Source organism: Pseudorasbora parva, chromosome 2, assembly GCF_024679245.1.
Source record: "Pseudorasbora parva isolate DD20220531a chromosome 2, ASM2467924v1, whole genome shotgun sequence".
In the NCBI taxonomy this organism is placed as follows: Eukaryota; Metazoa; Chordata; class Actinopteri; order Cypriniformes; family Gobionidae; genus Pseudorasbora; species Pseudorasbora parva.
The window spans coordinates 42,978,787-42,997,710 of NC_090173.1; the positions used below are offsets into that span (position 1 = coordinate 42,978,787).

General features: G+C 38.9%; 1 long non-coding RNA gene across 1 annotated transcript in view; it reads left to right on the forward strand.

Annotated features, from left to right (window-relative positions):
* LOC137044478 (uncharacterized) overlaps positions 1-18,924 on the forward strand; it is a 379,696-nt gene that overhangs the window by 16,310 nt on the left and 344,462 nt on the right. The window lies entirely within an intron of this gene.

An 18,924-nucleotide genomic window follows, 5' to 3' on the forward strand; every position in this document is an offset into this window, starting at 1 on the left:
TCTCCATAAATGTCATGATTTTTATATTTTACACACTGTATATTTTATCCCCTTACACTAACCCTACCAATAAACCTACTCATCATAAAAAACTTCCTGTATTTTTGCATTTTCAAAAATGGATAGGGCCCTATTTTAACGATCTGAGCCCAATGACTAAAGCACATGGCGCAGGTGCACTTACAGCGCGTCCAAATCCACTTTCGCTACCTAGTCTCTTATTGAGTCATGGGTGTGTTTTGGGAGTAATATCCAATAAACCAGTTAGAGTCTAATCTCACATTCCCTTTAAAAGCTAGTTGCGCTCGCACCATGGCGGAATTTGTGCACGGAAACACTGAATGCTTTTCCAGAGAGGAATCCTTTTATTTTTAATATTTAAAAAAAAATTGTGCGCTGCTTTGTCCCTGTGTGCATAATAAGCAGAGTGTACGTGCATTGTGCACCCGGCTAAAGGCCCATATTAGCATTCCCTTTATATATATTGTTAACCCTGACGGATGACTTACTAAATAACTTGTATTACCTGCCTATTATTTCATTGTATGCTTAAACATTTCATGCTGTGGAACAAATTTGAACAACACTTTGCTTCTCAGAACTCAACAACTAGGCACAACAGTTACATGGCTACTCAATGATACATTCATATTGTTCCCTTCATTATCTCTGTGAATAATGTTTAGAAAAATCCATTTGTATCAGTTCTGACCTGAGACCACCTCATAGACCTTCATAGAGGGAGTAATTACTTCAGTCAGTGCTATTTACATGAAAAGTCTTCTCTGCAATTCTAGTGTCCCTTCGGGAGAATAACAGTCTGTCTATGACCGCTAAGGATGGTAAGCTGTTGCCACATGATTTCAACATTATTTCCAGATCTTTTTTTCAGCATTAACAGCCTCATAAGCCAGACAAACCTCAAAAGATGAGAAAACCCATTATCACTGTTATTCGGCTCTGCTAACTGAACAAACAACAAATGACCTTGCCTGCAATCCTAACACATGCCTGACAATTTCAGCTCTCTTGGTGCCTTTAAATGTTATGTCTCTGTATATCCAAGAACAACAATTGTAATTCTGCATTATAGTAAGTCGGCATTAAGAACTGGTCTTATGTTTGTTTTCGCTTTGGATTAATTACATGCCCGGTGAACCACTGGACTGGCTTTCTGGTTTAAAAGTGTTGAATTTCAAGGCAGTTCTTTCTTTGTGTTCTGAAGCCCCACATGATCTCCTAGTAATAATGTTCATAAAACTGTGCCTATTTCAAACTGGTGTGAGGAGCTGCTAATAAAAGCAGTGAGATTTATTCTGCAGTGTGAATAGCGAACAATTTTGCCCTCACACCACAGTACACACAGGCCTAATAGTCAGGGGGTTTAGACTGAACAAAGCATGGGGTGATGATTTGTAATATCACATCTTATTTTTAGCTACAAGCAATGGGAAGTGTCATTAGAAAATGAGCCATAATGACTTTTCAGGTCTTTCTTTGGATCTCAGTTGTCATTGTTTAACACTGATGGTTAATGTTTGTTACAGCAAGCTGGACTCAGAAGTCAGAAGCCTTACTCTAAATGATAACCCTTACAAAGAAAAATATGATTATTCAAGTGAGCAGTAGTATTTTTTTCTGTCTCTCTTAGAAATGCATCTGGAACAAAAAAAAAAGAAAGAAAGAAAAATATAGCCCAGCACGACATGCAAGAAAAAAATAAAAGGTAAATCGTGCGCACGATTTACTATTTGATTCCCTCGATTTATAAATCATGTGCACGATTTAGCAAATCGAAGGAACGAATTAGTAAAACGTGCGCACGGTTTTGCACATCGAGGGACCGAATTAGTTAAACGCGCACGATTTATAAATCGAGGGAACAAAATAGTAAATCGTGCGCACGATTTAGCCTACTAGTTTTTTAATCCATGTCATGTGGCTCCGTAAATGGGGCTCCGTAAAAATATGCTGTATAAATTTTCTTTATCAAAAAGCCTTTTTAAAAAAAGGTACATCTTAAAAAGGAGTGTGTGTGTGTGTGTGTGTGTGTTTGAGAGAGTTTGGGGGGGGGGGGGTCGTCGTCTTTTATTTGGAAAAATACATTAAACACTTGAAGTATACTTGGCTTGAGTTTAACTTGAGTTGAGAATCTTTTGATTGAGTAGCCTATTAAATAAATTTTTTTCACATGTTACAGTCACTAGGCCAGTCACTGTCACTGCCAGGCACTACCCTTTCCATCATCCCTTCTTCTACTCACCTGCACTCAGCAATCACCCATACCTGTTTCAGATTAATCACGATTTTAAGCACACGTCTTACACTCAGGCTCCATCGGAAATACTACGCAGGTGACTTGGTGTCTCATCAGACACATGTAGGGCAGCGTTTGTGCATGAAGGCTCTTAACAAAACTCATGAAAGTCTGATTTTGGACAGACTTCTAAGGCAGTGTAACAGTTTAATAATCTACACCAAAAGAGGGACAAATATTTAATTACTATATTAGTAATTTCTTGCTAGAAATTACATCTGAAGTAGAAAATTAAGGTTAAAAAAAAACCTTATTTAGATACAAACTGACACGCAAGCTCAACTTTTGGAAGCCATTTTTTTTTTAGCCCAACTGTCACAGAATGGAACGCACAGGATTGTGGGATATCAAAGGCAGAGATGGACATATATGCTGCCTTAACTTGTTCAGATGAAGGTATATCAAGGAGACAGGAAGTGAAGCAAACATTAGATTCGGACGTGCCTTACTGCCTTCTTTTCCAAAGGCAGCATTTTCCAGGTTTCAGACACAGCCTTGTTCAGTGTCTGGTCTCGTACAGAGCTACAGACTCATTACCTAATCATATTCTCCAGTCTCTAGTGATATCTCCTGTTCTCCTAAAGTAAGACTCTGTCCAAAATCTGTGGATACCCTTACCCTTGTATTTACCGGCATTCCTCGAGGTGTGTGGTTCCTACCCCTCTGTCACCACCATGCATCCATAATCTTGTGTACTTTCACAAACTAAAAACAAATTACTAGTTAACTATCAGTATACTTAAGTTCATTTACAAATGAGAAACGTAAACTAGTTGTGTACTCAAAAATATACTCATTTTTAGAATTTTTTAAAAATTTACATTTAAAGTATACTAAAAGGTGGGCCAATTTAGTCCCATGCACTATTGAAATAGTATGTTGCTGCATTGATATTAAAGGGGGGTGGCTGAAACACTCAGTTTCAGTCAATCTCATGTCAATCTTGAGTACCTATAGAGTAGTATTGCATCCTTCATATCTCCAAAAAGTATTTAGTTTTATTATATTTATAAAAGAAATATGGGCTGTACCGAGTCTTTCCGGAAAAAAAAACGAGCGGCTGGAGGCGTATCGAGTGGGCGGAGCTAAAGAATGACGAGAGCAAAGCGGTGACGTCCTCAAGCGTGGAGAAACTCATGGCTATCGAGCTCAGCTAATAGATATATGATCCAGAATCATTCAGAGGCTGAAATAAATTGAACAGGAGAAACTGCAACAGCAGGACGTTCATCTCTGTGGTGTGTACTGTATTTAGTGGCCTGTCAACATTTGTGTGTGTTTACTCGCAGTTTACGAGGACAAGATTCGGTTTATGGACTGTTGTATGCGACTAAACCTTAGCAGTAGCAAGCAAAATGGTTTTGCATGTCAGACTAGTGTAACGTTATACATAGAACAACAATAGAGTCCGTTAGCGCATTTGAATGACGAAGCACGCGATCGTGTCGTTTACTGATGTTCACTCACGTGACGAGCCCATAGCAGAGACATTTTAAGCAGTTTTACTCACCGGCTGCTTCCAAAGCAGGACCGAACCTTTATCGCTGGGACCGCTCCGTCAAAAACACACTTCTTTGGTATGATTTGGTGAAGTCCTGACAGCAGTGAACGGTGGAGATCCACTTTTGCGACGCGGATCCACTCATACTCGAAAAAAACTCTCCGAAACTTGTGAGAAACCGGAAGGAGTATTTTTAACACAGAAATACTCCATCAAACGTCCAACATTAGTTTTTGAAACTTTGTCTATGTTTACGATGGAAATCCAAGACTTTAACAGTGTAAAAAGCCCCCCCCCCCCCCCCCCCCCCCCCCCAAATTACTTCATACATAAAGTAAAATACAATTGAACATTACTAGGGTATACTTAATAAAAACTTCACTTGAAATATACTTATTTTTACAAAACTAAATTTGTAAGGGGAATCTTTCTGTATGCCTCTGGAAAAAAACATGCTTGCTGATAGTAGATGTCCTTGAGAAACACAAGAGATTGGAGGTGACATATTTTAATAAGCCTGCACTGATTAAATGTACTTTAGTGTGCAGGAAGCGAAGCAGATCAGATCTGTAAGTCTCATGACTGGGTCTTTCTAAACTTCTGAGTAAGGAGGCAAAACTGCACTGTGCTCTTCCCATATTTGCAAACTAACATTAATTGGGAGAAATTAAGCTAGCCTGGAGCAAGTCAAACCACTGCATATTGCCTTCAAGTAGGAAATGTAGAATCATGCGCCAGGAATCTCTGTTGAAACATAAACATTTGTGACATAATGATATACCATCTATATGTAAATTCAGTTTAAACAATTATATCCATAATTAATAACTTGGCTTCATTTAATTTGAATAAATCTGGTCTCACCCCACACGAGAATGGGATTTCAGCCGAAAGGAATCTTACTCCCAGGACATGATTTCTTCCTAGTGGAATCATTAGACAGAAACCTGTTCAAAATCAGTTTGGGAGTTTTGGACTTAATGGGGTTGTCCATGAACTGGATGATTAGGGAGATGCCCAGTCAGCATGACTCCCTTGAGACGCCACAACACGTCAGGTTGTGCAGGGTGACTTCCTGTGCCATAAACTGCTTTAGATTAAAAAAACTGTCCGTTAAATGTCATAACGGAGTGTTCTCCTGCTATAAAAAAATACATATATTCCATGTGTCCAGACAGTGTCTGTTCTCTAGCTCAATCATATTGTCAGCAATGACATGCACTGTTTCTCTTGACTGCTAATAAAGCCATATTCCCTAATGTAAGGCGATATCTTATTACCGAGTCCGTTTTATAGCCTGTTTTACATGCAGAGATAAATAGTACACTGGTGTTAAGGGAGTTGAAGACATACAGCTAGATAGGTTTCAATGAAATAAAAACATTGAATAGCATGGGCAATTCAGCCCTTGGCAATTCTGCTCTATCCTCAAGCAAAATTTGGTTTGCTATTAGACCAGACCACCAAAATTCACCGAAATAGATGGTGAAGTTAAATCAGCTTAGGTAGATCTGGGAAAGCAATCCCCTCAGTAAAACTTTTTGATAAACTCTGAGACTTGGGGGCAGTCCAGAGGTCCTTTCAATTCCAATGTTTACAGAGTAGCAGCAGCTGCGTCCCCCTCTGGTATCCTCATTTTGCATTTCATCTTTGCACAATTTTTACATTTTCAGAAGTTTATGTGCATCAGAAAAGAGCTTTGTTCATAAAAAAAGTCTCATTTTCATCATATACTCAGGCCTCAAGGTAATTTTTTTCCACAAATGGAAAGAGAAATACAATTCAGAGGAAAACAGACCATTTCATAAGGTAAAACTTTACTTGGGGAGTTTATGGAGCTGCCTGCTTCATTCCACAGGGAGGTTTAGAAAGATGATCAGCTCAGTCCTTCTGACAGTCCTACAGCATAGCCCAAGTCCTATTAATACACCCCATCATCTTCTTCCCTCTGGATACTTCTCAGATGATTCTGTTCAGATACTTTCGGAAGGTGGTGTCTATAGAGATCTGTTAACTTTTTAAGGACCTTTCATTTAGATAAAAATAGAAACCGTGCTAAAATAGCACTTTATCCAAAGGAAAAACTGCTTCAAGTCTGATCAGTTATATTGCTCTCAAATGAGGAAAGTTTAGAGTGGTTCATTATCACTATTATCGCCTTCTGCTTGTTAGAACAATTTGCCCTCATGTTTCCAATTATAAGAGGTGACTTTTATCAGCATTCTATATTTGATGTGAATTTATTTTTGAATGTGTTTTGCTGACTGAAGTAATATGCTGACTGTTTAACTCAAGTTCAAGCTGTTGTCTTGTAAATAAGACTCTTTGTCCGTTGCTTCTTATAGGAAAGAAAGCGTACACTTTATATCATGAATTTAAGATCACAATTGCCAAAGAAGAAAACAATTTTGCTTTTGGAGGAGGGCTTTTTATTCTACAATGCCAAAAAAATGCTGTTCCTTTAATTAGTTTGGGTAAATAGTTAGCTCAAAAATAGTAAAAAAAAATAGTTTTCCATATGCAACACAAGAATCTTCACACAGCTGTTTTCCACACAAACAGTTCATACTGTTGTAGCAAACCAACTACAATTAATGAATTAGCTCAAAAGGGAATTATATATGTATATATTCATAATTAATCATAATGTGTTATGACAAATTATAAGTATCCAAATCACCCAAAAGGGAAAATATAGCCCATGTACACACACACACACACACACACACACACACACACACACACACACACACACACACACACACACACACACACACACACACACACACACACACACACACACACACACACACACACACACACACACACACACACACGCACACACACACACACACACACACATCATAGCTGGACAATTTCATGTTCCTTGTCACCTTGGTGTGCTAAAAAATGTAAATATTAATGTAAATATACTTCCGAGATATTTTACTCATTTAAAATTCTAGGGGTACCAGCACTCACCTAAAGGATTATTAGGACAACCCGATCACATGTAAATGCGTATAAATAGTATAAGTATGCAATGTGGTGGAATGTATACGTCAAAACTCATTTTGGCGTGCATATTATACACTTAGTGTAACTAAAATACTCAAAAGTACACTCAACTCAACTCCAAAGAACTTTCTATGCTTCAATAATGACAAGAAAGAACCCTTTTGGCACTTAAAAGGGGTTCTATATAGAACCTTTTAGGGGTTCCAAATGCGTAGCGCCGATAGGACTTTTTAAGGTTCTATATAGAACCTTTTCTTCTAAGAGTGTACTCTATAAGCTTGTAGGAAAATCTGAACATTAAAGATTTGTGAGCAACAACAAAGAAAATCAAACATGGATATAATGTTTTTAATTAATTAAACTACGAATACATACGACTAACAAAGAAATACATATAGGCCAATACAGATGATATAGGCCTATACAGAATAACAAAAAGTAAAGAAAGAGAGAAAATATCAAGGAATGGCAAATTCACACACATGCAGTTAAAGCTACATACTTTCCCCCATCTAGCGGTGTAAAGGCATATGACAATCCAGTGAATATTAGTTTCTGTTCCTCTCAATTCCAATTTCGTTTTAACTCCTACGTTGACCAATTTAGTCCAAGATTAACATGGCTTCCAGTTCGACCTTGTCAATGAGTGCCATCGAGTGTTAAAATGCGAAAAGCGAAGCTTGAATTTACGGGTTTGTCCCTCTTTGGCTAATGTACTGTCAAGATGGAGGAGCAACATGGCGACCGGCATTCGAACCCCTCACCCGTATGTATTTTCAATGGCATATTATAAACTTGCGAGAATACTTTATTACTTGAAAGAAGTAAATATACATTAATGAGCACATGTATTTTTGAAAGAACTAAGTGATTTTAGCTAAGAATAAACTAAAAAAGTTACACAGTGTGGCTTTAACCTTGAGAGCCAGCGACGAATAAAAATCACCTTAAAAAGGGACACACAAGCTTACAACGCAAAAGATCAATACAATTGATACTTGCATCGTGCTGAGAGATGAAAGATGCATGTGTGTATAGCTTCTCAGAGCATTGTGAGCTGGAGCATGGGTTCTTTCAGAGATTGTGTCATCCACAGGAGGTTTGAACGTGGTTAGCTTGAAAGGGAAGTTTTGAAAGTGAAGAAAGAAATACGTATTATCCAAAGAATGGAAAGAGTGCTGCATGTCAAAGGATGAGCTACCTAGCCAGGGCCGGAGCCACCTGGACAAAGGATGAGATGAGATGATCGAAGATGAGAAAAGATGAGCCAGTGTATGTGTCTCTTAAAGGATTAATTGACTTCAAAATAAACATTTCCTGATATTTCACTCACCCCCGTATCATCCAAGATGTTCATGTCTTTCTTTCTTCAGTCAAAAAGAAAAAAATTTTTTTGGAGGAAAACATTCCAGGAATTTTCTCCACAGAACTTCCATGACACCCAACATGTTGAAGGTTCAGATCAATGTTTCAAAGGGCATCAGAGGCTCTGTGCCATCCCAGATGAGGAATAGGTTCTTATCTTGCAAAATGAGCAGTAATTTTAAAAAAGACGTAAAAATGAATATAGGTTTTAACCTAAATTGCTCAACTTGTCATTGGTCACTAAAAATATGGCACATGCTTCTCAAAACTCAAATGGATGCTTCCTCATTTCAGCCTATGACCTGAAAACGGTTGGAAAACCAATAAGGAAAGTTAGCCATCTTGAAGGTCTCTGATTTTCTGATTGCACAGTGGGGAAGTGAGGAACGAGGCGTGAGAAAGAGCTATGAGCGAGGATGCACAGGTGTATCCTATGCAGAAGTCTTTGTCCAAACAGCCTGACACACCTATACCTTCTCCTCCCCCTTCACATGTTACTGTCTTTTTAAAAATATATATTTTACCTTTGCAGTTTGAATAAACCACACATGACATATTTTAACAAGGCATCTTGTTTCATTATTATTTATGAATTTTTTTAACCAAATTTCAGGAACATAAGGGCAAATCCTTTGAGCGCAGCTGATAACACTTTAAAGTGATGCTTGAGCGATCAAGAATATTGCAATATACAAATAATATTTCCTCGCATCCTAAGGGCGGTGGAGCTAGACGGGAGGAAAGGAAGCATGGAAAAGGAAACGGTGCAAAACCTGTGTGAAAAAGAAGTTTATTCAAGTGTGCTATTAGTGTATTCCTTTTAAATAAATAAAAAATAAGCCTACTTATGCGCTTCTCAGAAATATTCATTTCTCAGAAATATACTTAAAATTAAACAATACTTAAGTACAGTTAAGTGTACTTGACTTATACTGACAGAAAGTCTAAATATTTGGCCTATACTTTTGTACTCAATCTTTTAATCGAGTTCGAGGCTACATACAAGTTAAGTTAATTATTCTAAGTATACTTGGCTTGTAGTTAAGTTTAGTCTTTTGATTGAGTAGCCACATTTTTACATACTTATAAACTTACATTGTTTAAAAATATTGATTTATAAAGAAAACATCATTATAAGTCATTATACTTTTAAAGTATCAATAAATGAGTAGAAGTATATGCCTAATAGACTTGTCTGTCAGTATAAGTCAGGTATACTCAGTAGCGTACCGTGGGGTTTCAGTCAGGGCCTTCACTAACGATCAACACGCCCCACGCCATAACCACACACACACACACACACACACACACACACACACACACACACACACACACACACACACACACACACACACACACACACACACACACACACACACACACGTTTGTTTTTGTGACATATGGGGACATTCCATAGGCGCAATGGTTTTTATACTGTACAAACCGTATTTTCTATCCCCCTACACTGCCACTGCCATGGCCATTGTCCTCATATTTCACCCTCTCCTGTGTGTCATAATACACACACACACACACACACACACACACACACACACACACACACACACACACACACAAAATACAATAATGCACTGTACGCAATACCTTGCTTTCATAGTGTTCGTTGGGAAGGGGGCAATCAAAAAGTACACGCGAGACAAAAAGGCAATTTGACTACACTCTAAAAACTCCAATTAATAAAATGTTGGAAGAGCAAAAATATATAGGCCTATGTTGAACTAATTTTCTTACTTGTGCTTAGTTAAGAAGACATATTATATTAAATCTGCTGAAATATATTCGAAAAACATTAAATCAATTGATATTTTCAAATTCAGTTAACATTTAGAATTGCAAATGTTGACTGGACTAAAAAATGCGAATCCAGTCAATAGGGTAACACAATATTTTACACACAATATTTTACTATGGTAAATAAATTTTTGTTTGTGCTGTTGAAATTGGCTGTTAGAAACATTTGATAATAGCCTATATCAGAACAATATTTGTGAAATTAGATGTATTTTCGATGTATGTTTATGATGGTAGCCCATCTGCATTAGGCTATAATGAGATGGATCCTACAACACTTACATATTTAATATACATATATAATTCATGGACATATGTAGTTAATTGTGGCATTTAATCTGCCTAATTTTAATGAATACGTACAAGCTTGTTTGACTACGCGGAAGGATCTGTATTGCTCGTTTGATTTCGCGGACGGATATCTGAAGTACTTGATTTCGCGGAGGGATTGAGATCAAAGGACTTCGCGAGGTTCACATCACCTCACATCATCAGCATCAGCAGCTATTTTGAGGATGCAGTTCACGCGTCAGGTAAGTGTTAATGATTAATTTGCAGACAAATATGTCGAACATATTAGGTTTGTGTGGATATTTAACGTTAGAAGTGAAGTAAGAAGTAAATTAGTAGTAAATATATCCAAGGGAAATAGGGATTATTTACCCCTAAGTGATGTTTACGTTACGTTAATGTGGTCTTTAACCATGTTTAAGTAATAATACTTTACAACCCGCGAAAAGTTCAGACGGATGATGACATCAGCAGGGGGTAGCACGCCGACACATCGCTGGGCCTCTGTTCTATCACTACACATCAAATTTTGATTGGCTAATGACCCACGTCAGTCAAAGCTATGGTCCAATGGAAAATAGCAGCTTCAATGGAAGGCAAGCTATTCTACTAGTGCTGGTCCTCGAGGCTGTGATGCGTTTAGATGATGACATATGGAAAATACACCAAAAATAAATACATTCCTTCTGGAAATATAATCGTAACTATATATATATATATATATATATATATATATATATATATATATATATATATATATATATATATAATGATTTTGACAGGGCCAGCAGGGCCTTCTCTTCTTCTGACAGCCCACCACTGGGTATACTTAAGTATAACTTAAAGTATATTTCTAAGTACATATAAACATGAACTGACACAAAATTGTTGTTCAAATCACTCAATTTGTAAAGTTGGGACAACATTTGGACACATTTTGGACAAATGCTTGACAATCCAAGTTAACACCAACAAAAATTCTTATGACTATTATTTGGGGTATATTTCCGGTCAGTTTATTATCTTGAGTGAACTAAACAAGAATGATCTAAACATGTTGCTAATATGTAAAGTAATGACCTTACTTAGATTCTCAGGTAGGCTATTTTGTCCAAAAGTGTCCAGTTCTGTCCTAACTATCCTAATTGAGTTATCTGAACAAACATTTTACATTCAACAATGTTGAACACAAGTATTTAAGTTAAAAAAAATGTTCAATGTGAAAAGTTACGTTATTATTATTATTATTATTATTATTATTATTATTATTACAGTGTTTTATTTAAATAAAGTAAATTACATCGAAGGCATATGTCTTAGTTGACTCCTGGCCGAAGATCTGTATTTCTTGAGTTTGACTGGCTGCTAGATTGTGTTTCAGAATACTTTGAATAGCATTAATACACTATCATAACTTTACTTTATTTTGGAAAAACTATCCTTTTGTGTTTACAGCATGTTTGGAATTAAGTAAGGGTGAGACAATAATGACATAATATAAATTTTAAAATTTAAAAACCTTTAAAAATAACTTCAGAAGAGCTCAGAGTATTCAAATAGCATTGAACTAAATCAAAAGAAATGATATTTGAATAGACCAGCCAAATTATATTTAGCAATAAGCTGATAATATCATTATTAGCACCTCAAATTTGTCATTGCAGCTCGTTTCATCTTGTGTTTTCATGTGTCTTTGGTCGCTGTACACTTTGGTCACAGAAGGAGATATGGGAATGAAATTGTATCCGTGGCAGAACCTATATACTGTGTGGTTTTTAAAGGGAAGAAGCGAAGCAGGTGGAAGCCTGAGCTGAACAGCAATATGGGCCATGAAGTCTTGTGGGAACTCACATAACATCCTCTCTTTGATCTCTTTCCTTATTAGCATCATTTCGCACTGCAAGCCCAACAATGGATCCTCCTGCAGTGCCAGTGTTAACAGTGGGCTTCATTAAAATTTGGCTATTGAGACACCCATATTTGATTAAAAGATGCATTCGCAAACATGTTCAAACAACACATAACATAGGCTGAAATCCAAATGTAGCTTCTGTTTTTCATTTCTATAATCCCTACACATGGCCCTTTAAGTGGCAGTGCTATTGTAGAGGTGTTTCACAGAAGGGCTCAGAAACCAAAAGGCCATCCAAAATCATTGTGACACCAGTCAACAGGATCAGGTGATTCTCTATAAGATTTTCCGGTAACACTTAATTGTGATAGTCCACTTTACACATTCTACTAACTATAAGTAACTTTGCAACTACATTTATACAACTAACATTATTAGTTAAGTATTTGTAGATTGTCTGATTAATATTTACTAAGTAAGTTCACACTTGTAGTTCAGTTAGTTTGGTTCGTTTGGTCCAGACAAAAAAACAAAAACAAAACATAGTCCTGGGGCCTATTGCACAAAACTAGAATAAGGAATTAAGCCGGGATATCTCGGTGATCCAGGCTCAATTTATCCGCTAATATACAGTTATTTTTCATTATCGTTATTGTTCTTGGTGTTAGTGTGCCTTCAGGGTACATTTACACGACAGCAGTGTACTAAATTTTGCATACAGATGACAAAATATCAAACAAAAATATCCCGGCTTAATCCCTTATCCTAGTTTTGTGCAATAGGCCCCTGGTCCACTTAGCGTTCACACTGGCATTTTTAACAGCAAACCTAATGTTACCAAACCAAAGGCATAGAGTGACAGTCCCAACCTGATTGTTTGGCTTATATGACATAGGAGCTTGGTTCCCGAACATTCAAAACAATGCTTGTAATACCGTTTGTAGATGGGAAGGAAGGAGGCGGGAACCGGCGAACGTTCAACAACATTTATTTCAAAATAAATAGTAAAACCGTGGGCAAGCCCCTCACAGACGACTGCCCGCAAACACACAAAATAAAACGTGGGCAGCCCCTCACGGACGACTGCCCACAAACACATAAACAAAACATAACATAAAATCCAGGCCTGGTCCTCTCTCGTCTTCCGCTGTCCTTGCTCCTCCTTTTATGCTCCCGTCACATGGCCGCGAGACGAGACCGCTGTGCCACACAGCTGGCACTCGTCAACATTAATCACCGGCCCGCTCTCGCGGTCCCTCGCCCCGCTGCCTGTCACACCACAATGCTGTATGGTGGATTAAACATGATCATTTATGCGTGTACATATGCCATTATTTTTACCAGAGAACTCATCAAGAGCTCATAAAATGTTCAAAACATTTAAAACAGCAGGATTTCCTCCATTGTATGCAGATCTGCTGCAAAAGAGACGGCATGCAGTTCCGTCATGTGTACCAGGCAACACAGGTCCAGATGAGAAGAACCAGGTATGCTTTTTGTGCATTTTTTCTACCATTTTTGAAACATGCACTTCGTTGTTCCATGTTTGCACTCTAACGTTAACGTTGCTCATTTTGGATACACCAATCTTTCCTCGTCATCAAATCAGCTGACTAGTGTCGCATCTTGTGACATTACGTCATGTTTTTGGTTCGTTTACATGTCTTTGGTCCGTGTTGCATTCATATATCATTTGGAAGCGGACCGAGACCCATCTTTTTAGCGGTCTCGGCCCACTTGTATGGTGCGCACCACGGTTCTGATGGCAGCGTTCACATGAACCGCACTAAACGAGCAATCGCACCAGGGTTCATTTTAATCGAACCAAACATGACAAGTGTGAATGCCCCCTCAAACTTTTTGTTGGTTCCCCAACAGACATTCTACTGACTATAGTAGACTATAGTATAGTTTTTTTTAATTATTATTTTTTGTTTTTTTTATTCTCTTTACAACTGTTTCTATTTTTACACATTGTATTCTTTTTCTTATGCATTTGTTATCCATATTTTAATTCAGTTCTATGTAAAGCACTTTGAATTGTCATTTTGTATGAAATGTGCTATATAAATAATCTTGCCTTGCCAGTAACTTACCAACTAACATTCAGCTTATTCTACTGACCAGGACCCTAACACCTAACCATAACCTACCAGTCTACTGACCATCTTATTTAGTTAGAGAGTTAGTTGACATGTAGTTGCAAAGTTATTTATAGTTAGTAGAATGTTTAAAGTGGACTATCGAAATAAAGTCCCAGATAGCAAAATTGCTCTGGCCCAGATCCGGCCCACACTTTACACTTTCATCTGGCCCACTACCCGCGTGGAATGATGGCACTTGGGCGGTCCGCTCCCGTTTGCCAGATTTAGGCCGCAATCAAGCCATAGCAACGCCGCATGTCAGCCATGAACAAAACGCATGAAGCAGAACTGGCCCACATCTGGCCCAGATAGCAAAATTGCTCTGGCCCAGATCCGGCCCACACTTGACACTTTCATCTGGCCCACTACCCGCGTGGAATGATGGCACTTGGGCGGTCCGCTCCCGTTTGCCAGATTTAGGCCGCAATCAAGCCATAGCAACGCCGCATGTCAGCCATGAACAAAACGCATGAAGCAGAACTGGCCCACATCTGGCCCAGATAGCAAAATTGCTCTGGCCCAGATCCGGCCCACACTTGACACTTTCATCTGGCCCACTACCCGCGTGGAATGATGGCACTTGGGCGGTCCACTCCCGTTTGTCAGATTTAGGCCACAATCAACCCATAGCAACGCCGCATGTCAGCCATGAAAAAAACGCATGAAGCAGAACTGGCCCACATCTGGCCCAGATAGCAAAATTGCTCTGGCCCAGATCCGGCCCACACTTTACACTTTCATCTGGCCCACTACCCGCGTGGAATGATGGCACTTGGGCGGTCCACTCCCGTTTGTCAGATTTAGGCCACAATCAAGCCATAGCAACGCCGCATGTCAGCCATGAACAAAACGCATGAAGCAGAACTGGCCCACATCTGGCCCAGATAGCAAAATTGCTCTGGCCCAGATCCGGCCCACACTTTACACTTTCATCTGGCCCACTACCCGCGTGGAATGATGGCACTTGGGCGGTCCGCTCCCGTTTGCCAGATTTAGGCCGCAATCAAGCCATAGCAACGCCGCATGTCAGCCATGAACAAAACGCATGAAGCAGAACTGGCCCACATCTGGCCCAGATAGCAAAATTGCTCTGGCCCAGATCCGGCCCATACTTGACACTTTCATCTGGCCCACTACCCGCGTGGAATGATGGCACTTGGGCGGTCCACTCCCGTTTGTCAGATTTAGGCCACAATCAAGCCATAGCAACGCCGCATGTCAGCCATGAACAAAACGCATGAAGCAGAACTGGCCCACATCTGGCCCAGATAGCAAAATTGCTCTGGCCCAGATCCGGCCCACACTTGACACTTTCATCTGGACCACTACCCGCGTGGAATGATGGCACTTGGGCGGTCCACTCCCGTTTGTCAGATTTAGGCCACAATCAAGCCATAGCAACGCCGCATGTCAGCCATGAACAAAACGCATGAAGCAGAACTGGCCCACATCTGGGCAACAGTTCATTTGAATTCTGGCCCAGATCCGGCCCAGATTTAATACCTTGCTTTGGCCCACATACCACGTGGAATGATGGCACTTGGGTGGTCCACTCCTGTTTGCCAGATCCAGGCCACAATCAAGCCATAGCAACACCACATGTCAGCCATGAACAAAACGCATGAAGCAGAAATGGCCCACATCTGGGCAACAGTTTATTTTAATTCTGGCCCAGATCTAATACCTTGCTCTGGCCCACATACCACATGGAATAATAGCACTTGGGCGGTCCGCTCTTGTTTGCCAGATTTGGGCCACAATCAAGCCATAGCAATGCCACATGTCAACCATGAACAAAACACATGAAGCAGAAATGGCCCACATCTGGCTAACAGTTAAATTTAATTCTGGCCCAGGTCTGGCCCATATCTAATACCTTGCTCTGGCCCACATACCGTGTGAAATGATGGCACTTGAGTGGTCCACTTTTGTTTCCCAGATTTGGGCCACAATCAAGCAATAGCAATGCCACATGTCAGCCATGAACAAAACACATGAAGCAGAAATGGCCCACATATGGCTCACAGTTAAATTTAATTCTGGCCCAGGTCAGGCCCAGATCTAATACCTTGCTTTGGCCGATATAAACCAGAACTGACCCTAATGTGGGCCACAGTTGGTCTTTTACACAATCCTCATGTGGCCCACATGCTGTTTGCCAAATCTGGTCCACAATCAGGCCATTGCACAATTCAAGTTACCTTTCTTTGTTAATGCTTTATAAAGTTTCAAAGCAGATTTACAGGAATAAACATGAAAATAATTATTTAATTCTTCAAACAGAGTTAAATTCTGCAGTAAAGCAGCCCTAAAAAGGAAATAGTGTCACAGCTGAAGTCAGGTCAGTGTTGATTCAGTTCTGTTCAATAACTGTGTAAGGTTCATCAATTATGAAATCAGTTCAATTTGCTATAAAGCAGCTTTGCAGAAAACATGATGCAGCGCAGTTCAGTTCTCCTCCAATAGCATCAGTGCAATTAAATCAATATTATATAGACATTAGAAATACCATAGACATTTTGTAATTCTTGCTGCCAATGATACAAAAAAATTGTGCTTAGAAACAGTCTCTCTGACAGCGTGCACATGTCGTCAAATGAGGTGTCTTTCACTGCTTACTGCACTTTAGCAGTTTAAAATCCCTTGTTTTTTAACCATAATGCTTAAAAATGCAGGCAGATGATAAGATTTCATTACCACACAAGCAGAACAGCAACATAACTACGATAGAGATGATGGTCCAAAATCAGTAGCAGTTGATACATTTCTACCAATTAATCATATCTACCAGTATATAGCCCACCCCTATTGTAGAATATTAAGCGTCCCAAACTAAGTAAGCCTAAGGCGACAGTGGCAAGGAACCCAAAATCCATCAGGTGACAGAAATGGAGAAGAAAAAACCCTTGGTAGAAACCAGGCTGAGTTGGGGGACCAGTTGTCTCTGGCCAACGAATATGGTGTGAATATGATTCAGGCTGCATTACAAGTCAGACTATGGATTGCAATAATTCAGAATATTTCATCTAGATCCACCCGCTTGAAGATCAGGATACAACATGCCGACATGGAGTTGAAGCTGGCCTTAGGGGTCTGTGCAGAGGACAGAGGATCTGTGTTGATGGCTGTTAGCAAGTTCCTCACAGGGGATCCGTCTCTAGGAGTTGTCTAGTTGACATGTTATCTGTTGACATTTAGGGCTGCGTTGATATCTAGATGCAGGTCCACCATCTGATCTGGATTTGGAGCAGATCCAGCTGACAATGGTAACCTCGGGATAAGAATGAAAGATTGTTAGCAAAGAATACACCAAATAAAACCATTACTGTACCTTATCGCTGCCATATTTATATAAAAATGTGTATGTCACTTTTATGTATATAGATTATAACATCCTAAACACTAAAATTAGGGTTTTATTGACATGATTTATTATTTTGTGCAAAAAATACTGAAAATTTGGCTTCCCAAACGTTGATTTTAATCGTGTCTGGATTTACTTTCAGTGCAGAAACAACTGCTGATCCTTGTATCATTTGGATAATTTCTACAATTCAGAAAGATCAAACAGATCTTAATATTAATCTGCACAAGCGACAATCAGGTCAGTTTTGGGAAAGATCTTGGGACATGTGGTCTTCACCTCACAGCCGGTAGGAAAAAAATCGGGATAGGACTCAGAAATCATGTTCATGGAAGTGATTATTAACGTTTAGGGGTTAAACGATACACTCGTGTCACGATTAAATATGTATCTCGATACTGAACTCCCGACACGATATGTATCCCGATACGATATGTATCCCGATAAGCCGAAATAAAGTTTTTATTTTTATTTTGTACTTTTTTATTGTTATTATATTATTATTTGTGTATTATTATCAGGACCCACAAATATTCCCCCATTGCATTATTATTAATTATATTTAACATTATGATTTGTCATTGTATGATTCTATGTAATGAGATTATTAATGTAATAGTGTCACTGAAACTCTGTAAATTAAAAAACAAAAATCCCTCACGAATTACTCACACTTTCAATGCAGGCAGCATTGCTCATGCTCGCTACGTCCTGCTGTTCCTGCTATTAATGCAGTATAAGAATGAACCATATAAACTGCTTTGAATAATCATACTACTAAAACTAAATGTGATCTGGTGATTTAAATTATGTTTGCGCTTTCACTAAGGATTGCCGCTTTAAATGGTGTTTGCACTTTGACTTTGGAGGAGTGCCACTTTAAATAATGTTTGCGCTCTCACTTTGAAGAGGGTCATTCCAGCAGTGCATGCATTTCAGGTGATCAATGCAATCAATCACAGTTCTAATCGCAAGAAAGTGTGTCAAAATGGCCGCTCTCAAACTGTAAATGTTTAGCTCATCCAAGAATTTTACCTCACTTTCATGTTGTTTTTGCACGTCACGCAATCATTTGAACGTCTGTGTTTACTACAGAATGTTCACTGTGTTAAAGCTACACTGTGTAACTTTTTTAGTTTATTCTTAGCTAAAAACACTTAGTTCTTTCAAAAATATGTGCTCATTAATGTATGTAATGTGATGTAATGCACTTCTTTCAAGTAATAAAGTATTCTCGTAAGTTTATAATATACCATTGAA